Here is a 12,323-nt window from a genome sequence, read left to right on the forward strand (position 1 = left end):
GGCCTGAATCTAACAAATACTACAGATACTGCATTTTTTCAAATAGACTTGGAAACTGCAGAGAAGTTGAGAAGGCAGATGATCTTTAGAAACAACTGACTGACATTTGTTCTTTTTGAATAAGGACATTGTTCAACAAAACGCAGACAGAACAAAGCTACATTAACAATCAGGCAGCTCAGATATTTGACTGGAGTTTACAGACCGATACAAGTGTTATTTCAAAACGCTTCTGGATTCGGTTAAATTGGGGTTCAGTATTACATCGAAAAAGGGAGAAGTAAGATAATGTAAAAGCGGAAACACAAATACTCTATGTCCACAATAGGCGCATTCACACCGCAGTACTTTTCCCACAAAGGTTAATCAGAACTTAGTTCATGAGAACTCTTTAGCTCATGAGAACTCTTTAGTTCTCATGAACTAAGTACAGATCGCGTTCACACCGGAATAAGTCCCCGGAGTTGGGGACTGGCTTCAGTAGAAGCTGCTGGGACTCCCAGCAGCTTCTACTGAAGTCTTCCGAGTAGTGATGGCGAGATGAAGCCTTATGAAGCTTTGAAGCTTTCCAGCCAATTGGTTCGCAAAAGGGTTCATCTCATGAGGCTTCATCATGGGCTTCATTTGAACACAAACCCCCCTGTTGGTCAAAGTGTGTAAAACAGACAGGTTGGACATCTCAACAGTGTGCTCCATCATCTCATACCGAGTTCCCAATGAGTAAAGCCTTAGAATAACTCTAAACAACGAACATAAAATCATATTTTCATGGTAACAATATTGTATTTATTCCAGTTTAATGATTGTGATTGAAAAGCCTAAGGAGGCTGGTAAACATTGCAAAGAGGGATTTGTATTCCTTAATAATATTCATAAACTTAACCATGTTGTAGCCTGAGAAAGGCTAAACCATATCAAAGAATACATGTATTAACTACATTATCTCATTTAGCTGTAGCTTTTATAAACAACAAAAAATAGGTATTGTTCAGTCGTTGAACCAGAGACCCTGCGGTCGTGAGTCAACTGCTTTCCAGCTGAGCCACAGCACACACACTAAAGCTCCCTGAAAACACTGCAACATATGTATTCCTGTATTTATTGATGTTTTTATTCCTACATTTATTTATGCTTGTATCTATTTATTATGACATGTTCCGACCTCTATAAGTGAGGGTCTGAGCTCTCTTGATTCCATCGTGTCCCCGGGCCCTATTATACATCCATGGGTATTATGAGCGTTGTGGTTCAACGGTTCAACGGATCTGAATCGCTTCGTGAAGCAGTCACGTGGTATCGACAGGCAGCGAGGCTTCGTTTGTCATCGGTGACATCACTGGCCCAAAACGATACAAGCCTCGATACATGCTTCACAAAAAGCTTCGGGGATTACTCGACACACGCTCCGAAGCCTCGGCGCAATATGTAACATCACTACTTCCGAGTAAATCGCCAGAATGCCGACACCTCCTCATCTCCACCGCTCCCATGTTTTATTTTGTGTTGCCGTAAGTTAGTCTCTCTGCGTTTCTGCGCTGGGCTAATGATAATGCTAATAATGCTAATGCGAGGATAATAAAATGGCGGCTTCACAAAACTTTTTGGGAGTTTTACGGGGCGTGGTTTGCAATCCGCCCAGCCAATCAGACAGAGGAACCTTTTTCTCCCACGAAAGTCCCTGCTCTCTAGCAGGGATGGAAAAGGGGGTGAAAAGGTTCTCATGAACTAATTTTAGTTCCGGCTCTTTTTGGTGTGAATGCAACATTTCGGAACTATATCTGAACTAAAGTGGGAAAAGTACTGCGGTGTGAACGCGCCTTTTGTTCAAACAGCTTTACCAACAACGTAATGAGCAGACATGAAGAAGCTGAATGTGAAACACATTGTCCTCCTGTTTAATCTCATATCAAGTCACATTATAGATTCATTTCTCCATATGCTGGGAGTTAAAGGTGGGGTAGGTCATTTTGGAGAAACCAGCTCGAGTGCGCTAGAATTTGAAAATACACAACCGCTTCCTTACAGAGCCCCTCCTCCAACACACAGGAACGCGCACATGACCAATGAGGGCACGAGATAAGTTTGTGCACAGATGGAAGGCTGACAGGCAGGTAGGCCATCCAGTTATTTTAGCCGGGCCGGCTCAGATGATTGGTCGAGCTTTTTACAGTACCACGGCTTCCACAGATGAAATATTTTTATGGATTTTTTGTCAAAGCACTCAAGATATTCATTGCTATCGGGATGTTAAGAGCCTTCCATGGAATATAACAAAAAGTGTATCTGAAATAAATTACATACCCCACCTTTAAGTGTCATTACATCTTCGCTGTTAATCAAATAATCGTTTATTTATTTGCTGTTATTATGTCCTCCTTTCTGAGCCTACTTTTACTTGAGACCTTATGACTGGAAAGGCCACCAGTGAAGAACCTATAAAAGAAACTCCTAGTCTGCCTAAAGGCTTTTCCGACTTCCATCATCCATGCAGTATGTGAGGATGGACTTTAGAGCTTTTTATGTAACTTTTCTTATGTTTTACATGTACCTGCTTGTCTATGTTGCCAGGTCTAAGTTGACACTGTACAGTAAGTGAGTTGCATGTCGTGCGTACCTACAGTATCTCTCTGCTGTCAGACAGAGAAGAAAAGATGGGTTTTGCTGAGAGGACTGTATAGTCTCCTCTTTACAAATGATCGGCGCATGCAATTAAGTTAAAGGGGACCTATCATGCAAAATGCACTCTTGTACGTCTTTGATACGTGAATATGTGTCCCCGGTGTTCCAGGGAACTCACCAAGTGTCAGAAAACACAACCCTCTCTATTTTCCTCCATACCCAAATCTCTAAAAAAGGGGATGCAACAGATCTGATACAGACTGATCCAGATTTGAACACTTTACTGACGTCAGTAAAGTGGTGCTACGGCTATTGGTCAATTCTCCACCTATCAGGGGAATGAGAGGTTGGGCCACGGCCGGCCATTGCTGCTCGAAAGCGCTGGAGACGCTGTAGTACATATGCCAGGCCTGTAAGTGGTGCTGTAGTCTGCCACAAAAGCAGCGAAGAAGACTTCCCTTGCATGGTTGCCATGGTTGCCCTTCTGTTTATTCTCCGCTGTGGCTCTTTTTCTCCCTCCCCGAGGCAAGCGTTTGCACCTCCTGCTTTAAAACAAATGAATAATGACTATATAATCCTATGTAATGGATAATGTGCAGCAACGCGGTCATTATGGAGAAAAGAACACCGACAGGCCGATCAGGAGCCCGACGCGAAGCGGAGGGATCTAGATCGGCATGAAGGCACATTATGCAATGTGCAATGTGCACATTATCCCGCTTATTACATGGCCACATTCTCAACAAAGTAACGACATGACTCCCAATATTAATTGAAATGCTTTTATGGATTTAGAAAATGATTTTATTGATTTAAAAAATAGTTGTATGTGTTGATTTAAATTGACATGCATCTACTAAGAAAAATAGTCCGTTGTTACTGTTTGAACTAACGTAGCAACGGCAGGAACTGCTTCGATAGTGTTTTTGAGGAGCTTTTTGATTACAGATTTTAAAACATCGTTGCTTGCTTTAAAAGTAGCACAATTCATTATGTCAAACCTTGGAAAGTATCTAGATATCCATAATGCCAAAAGTAACTACCAACTCCCCTCTCCTGCAGGGGGGCGTGGTCAGTTGCAGCTCACAGAATCAGCCCCCTGCAAAAACAGGGCTGGAAAGAGCAAATAGAGCGAAATGCGGCATGGCTAAAATGCAGGATCTGTTTGGTATTTTGAAAAGATATATATATTTATATAGGTATGGCCCTACAATATACGTTTCAAATATAGCATGATAGGTCCACTTTAAGCAATTCAAATCAGGACATCAGCACTTTTGTTTGGGCTGTATTGACTGAGGCACCTTTACCACTGCTGGTCTTTTGAGATCTGAATTCACCAATAGGAATATCTGCTTTATTTTACCGAAAATAAAATAATGGATTTCTTGTCTTTGCATTACTTCACAAAGAATCATGCGCACCACTTTAAATATTGTGTTGTAGAGATGTGCTCATAAGTCTATTGAGAATAAGACATTTAGCATGAAAAAGCATAACACAAATTACTTTTTAACTTAATGTTGGAGAGGAGAGAGCCCTTAACATTTGTGAATCTGACAATGGAATTAATTACATCAACAAAAGTAGTTGTTTTTAACACTTATGTTGTTCTGATTTTTTCACACTGTACATTAGAGCAGCCTCGAGCCAATGTCATTACTTATTTGGTGATGTGCCTTTGGAGTGATCTCACTAGACAACAAAGACACCACCACAAAATAACTTCAACTTTAGTTTAGTGGCTTCTTGTGAAGTTGAGAAAAAACATGTGCAATATGATATTTTGGGAATCAGATTTAAAAAAAGATATTAAAGCTCAATGTTGTCATCATGCTGATTGTAAAGCCTGTAAACTAGTATAACAGCAAACCCTCATTACATTAACATAGAGAGGCTCTAGCTGACTTGAAAATGATTGTATAGAGAATATATGCACACTGAGTAGCAGTGTTGGGCAAGTTACTTCCAAAATGTAATATATTACATATGACTTATTACTGTCTTTTGAAAGTAATAAGTACATTACAATATTACTGTCTCTGAAATGTAATGAGTTACACTACTTTTTAGTTACTTTCACCAAAATAACCGCAAAAGAATGGCTTGGTATTTTAAGTGCTAAAATGTAGTTTAGTGCAGCTCATTATACATCCAGTGAAGGGCAATGTGGTATAGCATAACAACTGTGTAGGCCCTTAAGGCTACTAACAACTTGTATTACACGGCTTAGTTGAATACTCGATTCTGATTGTAAATTCTTAACATGTGACACTGACATGTTGTTAATACAGTACAGACCACTGTCAAGGACTATAATGAAGGTTGCTAAGGAGGATCAAGAAAGAGAAAGGAAAAGAGGTTAAAAGACGGTTGGACCAGCTGGACGTCAGATAAATCACCAGAAGAAGGCAGACAGGAAGTACACTTGTGTAAAAAAGTAAAATTGTGGGCGGTGGTGGCGAAGTCGATAGGGACTTGGCTTGGTAATTGGAAGGTCACCAGTTCAAGTCCCGGCAAGACCAAGTGCTACTGAGTTGTCCCTGAGCAAGGCACCGTTCCCTACACAGCTCCCCGGGCGCCGTTCAAAAATGGCAGCCCACTGCTCCTAACACAGGATGGGTCAAATGCAGAGAAACAATTTCCCCACGGGGATTAATAAAGTATATCAAAATAAAAAAAAATAAAAATAAAAAACAGGACACGGAATGGACTCTGTAGTGTGTTTAGTATATGGCCATGTACAGGCCCGGTTCCAGAACAAAATGACTCGGGGTGCCTCTGAGATTACAGGGGGCGCAGCAGTAGTAGGTTTACATGAGCAATAGTGGCCGGCAACAGCAATGAAAAATAGCATTGATGGTCCCCAATGAACAGATTATGGCATTTTCTGTTTTGAAACCAAGCAAGTGAGAACATTTAAAGTGTGTTAAAAGTGCAATCCTGAAATATTTCATGTAGTCCAAAGTGGACTGTGGCAAGGAAAAGCACAAAAGCTTCAAAACTGTACTGATAAAACAAATGAGAAGATATTGTAAATCAAGTTACATATGATTTGAACCAGCTCATGGTTTGAAATGGCAAACATTGAAAAGCAAAAGTATTATTAAAACCATGTACTAAACATCACCTTGGTCCCATCATATACTCTGGGAAGAGAATATTTACTGTGCTTGAAAACTGGTATCACATCATCATGTGAGGTTGACTTTGTGACCTGGAGAACATTTCAGCTGCAACATTAGCTCGTTGATAAGCTTGGGATATGAGATCTTTTTATAGCCGTTCGTGGTGAAGACATCTGTGCTATGCATTCTTTTTGACCCAACATTTCTACAGGCATGGCAGAATATGGCACTATTTTCACATGAATATTCTAGCCATTGTCTATTTTTATACCACGAAATGACCGCCTAACCCCACTGTACAGGCGGGTACTTGTTTAGATATACCTGAGCAGGCTCTGTTTTGCCAGTAGTATGAAAGTGATGTTAATCACACACAGGGAGGAATACGGTGCTGGATGCAGTGTTTGATACAACTTTTTGTTTTAATGTATTTATAAGAATGTACTAACAGTTAGCCATACTATTTCAAATAATAAAAACTGAAGAAATGCAAGAGCAAAATAAAAAAAATGTAAGAATCAATTTGGTAACACTCTTCTTCACAAACATCTTTGAATACATATGAGCAACTTACATGCATTCTTTTACAATTTGATGTTTTGCAGAATATATCGTTCTAAAAGTGTTATATACATTTAATGTGAATTAATTATACATTAGGGACAACCAAAAGAGAGTGTTTAATGATTGACGCAACGAACTACGCAATAATTGCGCACATTAGCTCGTGCTTATCACTGCAATGCTTAAAAAGCCCAGAGATTTAAACTTTGTATTTAAATAGGCCTACTGACAATTGATTTTGTGTGTGCATATTTTACAAAGAGTTTGGAAACGAACTGTCCACTCACTCAGGTAGGATATTTAACAATCATTTTTTATAAAAAGAAGGCACACACACACACAAGATATAAAGTTAGCGTTAGCCTATTTCAGTCGTTTACCTGAAACAAAGCTAGTTTAACATACAATTGTTACAACTTTTCCTCGCTTTCCCCAGAGCCAGGTGAGCTCTTACCTGTCGGTGAGGTGAGTCCAAGTTATTCCTTCCCAGTGACTGCACACAGCATTCCAGAAGTGGGATGTCAACAAGCAACAGTTGCGCTAAACAGTGTGAGGAGCCGTCTCCCTGCGTCAGGTTGTATCTGAACTCCGTGAAACCCGAGAAGAGAGGCCCTCCCGCTGCCGCAGCAGGGGCGTGCACCCGGGAAGAGAGGCCCTCCCGCTGCCGCAGCAGGGGCGGGCACCCGGAAAGCCTCCGCAACATAAAACCCTACAGAGCTAAAGAGGCTAACAAAGGTGAGGTCAGCTAACCCTGAGAAAAACCTCCAGCATATCTGCTTCTTTCAAGAACCTGTAACCCCCTGACTTTTAAAGGATTCAAATCATTCCTCATATTCCACAAACTTAGCATATTCCTTGTATATTCACAGTCTGTTCAACTCTTTTAAAAATGCACAACCCTTAAATCAACTTGATAATATTTAGAAAATATTGGTTTTGAATAGTTCTGTTTGTTCCTTTTCTACAACTTAAAGGGATAGTGGAAATCCGCGAATTTTGGGTTTAACTTATGTATTTGTATTAAAAATAAGCATAATAAACCATTTTTTTAAATTTCATGCGCCTAGTTTCATTTTATTTTCAATTTTACTGCGCCCTCTCAATGAAACGAAATACTTCGGGAATCGTCGGGAATCTTCGGGTGATGACGAGAGCAGAGGAAGACAGGCACAAACAATGGCGGACATTCAATAGCATTTGCATGTGAATAGCCGACCTTTATTATGGTGAATAGATGTGTTTTGTATGGCTGTAGTGTGACAGCAAATGCAGAGAATGGCGTATCGACTCATGCGTTTCCAAGAAACCCAGCCATTCATCGTCAGTGGGTGAAATTTGTTCAGAAATTTTCACTATAGGTAATACTATAAGACTGTAAGACGGCAATACTTTATACCGAGTATATTGCCATAAATATGATGATTGATTATCAGTAAAAAATTCTACGTGACACAACGACATTGGATTAACCTTGAGATGCGTTTTTATTCCGTTGAACACAACTTTTGATCACAAATCAAAAAAGGTAAGACGTAATTATTGTAATATTTTTGGAACCGGATGTTGTTTACTTTCTCTTTTCTGGCTGATAGCTCCAGGAATTCGAGGTCTTACAGTGATGACATTACATCTGTGGAGTCTCAGCTTTAAATCGTATATCTTGTTTGTGCAGTTAAGATAGTAATAAGGGCATTTCCACCGTGTGTTGTGTGTAAAAAAGCGTTAGCATTAGTTAACATTGTTTCGCTCAATGCTAATTCAAAGGCTTGGTATTACTCTTGTGTTTTTTCTAGCTAACAATTGTTCTTATTGTCAGTTAGCGGAGTTTCTTACCTTTAAAAGGGTATGAAACATTAATAGTTTCATAAATGTTAAGAAGCCCTGAGACATGTGAGAGAAAAAAAACTGTGGGAGGGGTCCACTGGGGGGACCTTCGGGCTTAACTGGTTAACAATGATTAATATTTGTAAAGGCTACAGGTGATCTTAAGATGCGTGAGCTATGCTTAGGGACCTACCAGTCAAGATTATTTGTGCGTAGGGGTGCATCATCTGGCGCCTGGTCCTGGTCATCCTCGCCATTGCCCATGCCGTGAACCATCACCTCGGGCTCGGGCTCGAACAAATAAGGACGTAATGGTCCATCGTCTGGCTCAATATTCTCACCATCGTCGCTTACTGAACCGGATTCAGATTCAGTTCCTAAAACGACATTTTCGTAGGAAAGCCGAGAGGATGTTTCTGACTCGCTATCATCACTGGATACCTCGTACAATCCTTCTTCTTTGTCTGGTATATTTGCCCTTCCACGTTCATTCTGCATAGACGCCATAGTTTGTTATCGTATCGTCTTCCTGAGTTTTCGTCACTTCCGGTTTGGCTGAGTCGAACATTTCGTTTCTAAAAAACTTCGGGGAAGCTGCAATAAAGTGCTTCTAACATGCGTAAGGCAATTATTATATATTTTTAATCAGGTGTGATTGTTTTGGTACGTAATTATGCTTGTATATAAGTTAAAACGAAACTATTTGAGGTTCCATTTCCACTATCCCTTTAATTTATTTATTTCTTTGTGTGTTTACAAATGCACCTGATTCTATACAAGGAGCATGCCCCCGGGATCTAACACAAGATTCTTTTTTAAATATTGAAGTTAAAAGCATCAATCTGGTGCACTTTGAGAGCAACATTAGGAGATCTACAGTATGGATACATCTCTCAACACCCATATGAAACAGAACTGTAAACAGATTTACTTTTTCTTTATGGATATTTTACAAATCACCTTTTAAACTGTATTCTTGTTTATTAATAACAACTTTTTTTACTGTCATATAGTATTTTATACTATCTTATTTTTTTATAACAATCATATAAAGGTGTGCCTTTACCTCACTGAGCTGAGGTTATCAGAGCCTCTCAGTCTTTCAGGAGAGAGCTCTCTAAAGCCCCTGTCACACTGTCCCGAAATTGACACCCGATGGACACACGAATATGGAATTGTGAATTTCGCACGAAGATGGCCCCGAACCACACACGAAGGCAACATTTACATTACATTTAAGACATACAACTGCAACAAAAGTAACACAAAGAATTATGTTAAAGTACTATGATACTGTACTGATATCTTCAGACTTTGTTCTTTACTTTCTCCGTCTTTATATGTAGAAGATATTACGTTTTCTCCGTCATGTTGTTGTTTCCATAGCAACAACAACTTCCTGTCAACTCGCCTTCAAAATAATATATTATATCCTTTTCAGTTTCACAGAACACAAATTGGGTTATTTACATCATATGTTTACATGATTTTGTTGTGCAATAAAACAACCCGATGAACACACGATAAAGGAAATGTTCAAATTCGGCTGTGATCGTAGCAACATCGGGCCATTCGTGAGGGCATCTTAAGCCTTCGTATGGTCGCCGGTGGAGTTTCTCAGGCTCCGGCAGCAACTTCGTGAGCGGTGGCAAAATCTTTGGCATGCCAAAAAATAGCCGAAAGACCTTGCGAAGGTTCATTTTCGTGTTGAATTCGTGTGTCAATTTTGCCCTTCGTAAGGCCATCGTGAGGGCATCTTGTTATCATCGGTGCCATCGGGCATTCGCCCCGATCAGAGTGAGGGCGAATGCACCGATGACAACACGAAGATGACACGACTTGACAAGATGCCCTCACGAGTGCCTTACGAAGTTGCCGCTCACGAAGTTGCTGCCGGAGCCTGTGAAACTCCACCGGCGGTCATACGATAGCTTAGATGCCCTCACGAATGGCCCGATGTTGCCACGATCACAGCCGAATTTGAACATTTCCTTTATCGTGTGTCCATCGGGTTGTTTTATTGCACAACAAAATCATGTAAACATATTATGTAAATAACCCAATTTGTGTTCTGTGAAACTAAAAAGGATATAATATATTATTTTGAAGGCGAGTTGACAAGAAGTTGTTGTTGCTATGGAAACAACATTAAGGAGAACACTTAATATATTCTACATATAAAGACGGATAAAGTAAAGAACAAAGTCTGAAAATATCAGTACAGTATCATAGTACTTTAACATAATTGTTTGTGTTACTTTCGTTGCAGTTGTATGTCTTAAATGTAATGTAAATGTTGCCTTCGTGTGTGGTTCGGGGCCATCTTCGTGCGAAATTCACAATTCAATATTCGTGTGTCCATCGGGTGTACATTTCGGGACAGTGTGACAGGGGCTTAAAGCTCTCCCCCCCTCCTGCGGCCGCTTACACAGTAAATTCCAATGTTAATAAAAGCTGTATACGTTTTTTGGGAGTTTGATTTAATTTAAATTAACACAAATATAAAATTAAAACCTATAATTGCACACTAAAACCATTATTTCAAAAAAAGAACTATTTCACATAAACCTCTGGTTTTTACTGGGGCTGGGGCGGTTCAACTTGATTTTGTTTGGGGGGGGGTGGGGGTGCGCCATAGTTTATGGGCGCTGTACGCAATATAGGCGTAGTTCTGTTAGTATAAGATAATAAGATGTACTTTGTTGATCCAAAATCTGGAAATTGTGTTGTTATGTCACTTTTTTTTCCGGCGCCCCTCCATACAGTAGGTTGATGCGCCCTTAGCATTCACCTATACTGCCTATGCCAAGGGCCGGCCCTGCATACAGCATAGAACTTCTGCTATAGTAGGCCTATGTGACATGTGTACAGGGTTGACAAAGTATATCTGAATGTATTGTTTTAACCCTCCTTGTCTTCGTTTCCTCCCCCCCCTTACTTTGGTGTTTGCGGTCAAATTTGACCGGTCCTGTTTTAACTGCTATTACATTAACACAAAAACCATTAATCATCACCAAATTTCATTTAACACCCTTTCAAACTGTAAATATTGTATCGGACTACTGGTATACATGAAAAACTGCAGTAAATATACAAAGAATAGACACTGAACATGTATTGCGTGTGCCAGGTGTGATCCATGTGGGGGGATGGCACATAAGAGCGGGAAACGTGTCAAATTGTTCTGTGTGTGCGTGTGTGTGTTTGTGAGTGCCAGGTGTGATTCACATGGGGGGATTGGGCACATAAGGGGGGGAACACATCTAGTGTGTGTGTGTGTGTGTGTGTGTGTGTTTGTTTATGTATGTGTGTGTGGGGGGGGTTTATCTGATCCGGATGGTTGCTTATTCCTTTCTTTATGGAGGTCATTTTGTTACAAAGTTGACTAAATCATCCAAAATTCAATGAAAGCGGTGATCAGCAATTTGATATGTTCAAATGTCTACTGTGAAGTATATCATAAAGCCTTAATGCAATCGAATGTAAAACAAAAAAGTTATGATGGATGAAAGTAGTAAATCGGTCAGATTTGACCCGAAGACAACAGGAGGGTAAAGAGACCATACGGTTGGTTTGTAGAAAATCTGGTTCAAATAAAAAAGAAACCCACTATAATCAGCCTGGATTTTGTTTAAAAAATGTGATATCAAATCATAGTTACATTCTGACATATTCCCTGATTACATGTTTGATACGTCTTTCAAATATGGCAAAGTAGACTTGATTTGACCAACTGTAGATACGCAATGTTAATTTTGTCTTGATTGAAGGTGTTTTATGAGATCTTTTTTTCACTCTAAAGTGTATGGTTAATTTACGTGGAGGATATTCCATAATCCAGCCCACACACCAATTTAACTTCAAAGAGGAAAAGAACAGCACATATCTTGTTATTGCTTCATTTTCAAACTGTATAACTGTAAGTTGTCCACCCTTGGATATCAATACAAAATGTATATAGCTGTGCAATTGAGAAAGATAAACATGTTTTAACCCAGGTAACCTGTTTATTCGTTTTTAGACACATCCCAAAAGAAAAACACATCAGTGTCATACATGTTATAACATACTTAGAGTATAAGCAATGACTAATTTCCTCTAAAATACCCTGCAAGCACCCAGTAAATACCCTAAAGGTGACCAGGTATAAACCGCTTTTCGTTTCCTAAGGGGTATCTAATACTTAAT

The 12,323-nt window shown here is 39.7% G+C and overlaps 1 protein-coding gene across 1 annotated transcript in view; it reads right to left on the reverse strand.

The window, feature by feature from the left end:
* The window catches only part of LOC117547728 (collagen alpha-1(XIV) chain), a 49,267-nt gene extending 42,371 nt beyond the window's left edge, over positions 1 to 6,896 (reverse strand). The window contains exon 1 of the mRNA XM_034218519.1: positions 6,766 to 6,896. The gene's annotated coding sequence lies outside the window, so the exon portion shown is untranslated. The remainder of the gene's footprint in view (positions 1 to 6,765) is intronic.
* Between the last annotated feature and the right edge of the window lie 5,427 nt (positions 6,897 to 12,323).

Source organism: Gymnodraco acuticeps, unplaced genomic scaffold (assembly GCF_902827175.1).
Source record: "Gymnodraco acuticeps unplaced genomic scaffold, fGymAcu1.1, whole genome shotgun sequence".
Lineage (NCBI taxonomy): Eukaryota > Metazoa > Chordata > Actinopteri > Perciformes > Bathydraconidae > Gymnodraco > Gymnodraco acuticeps.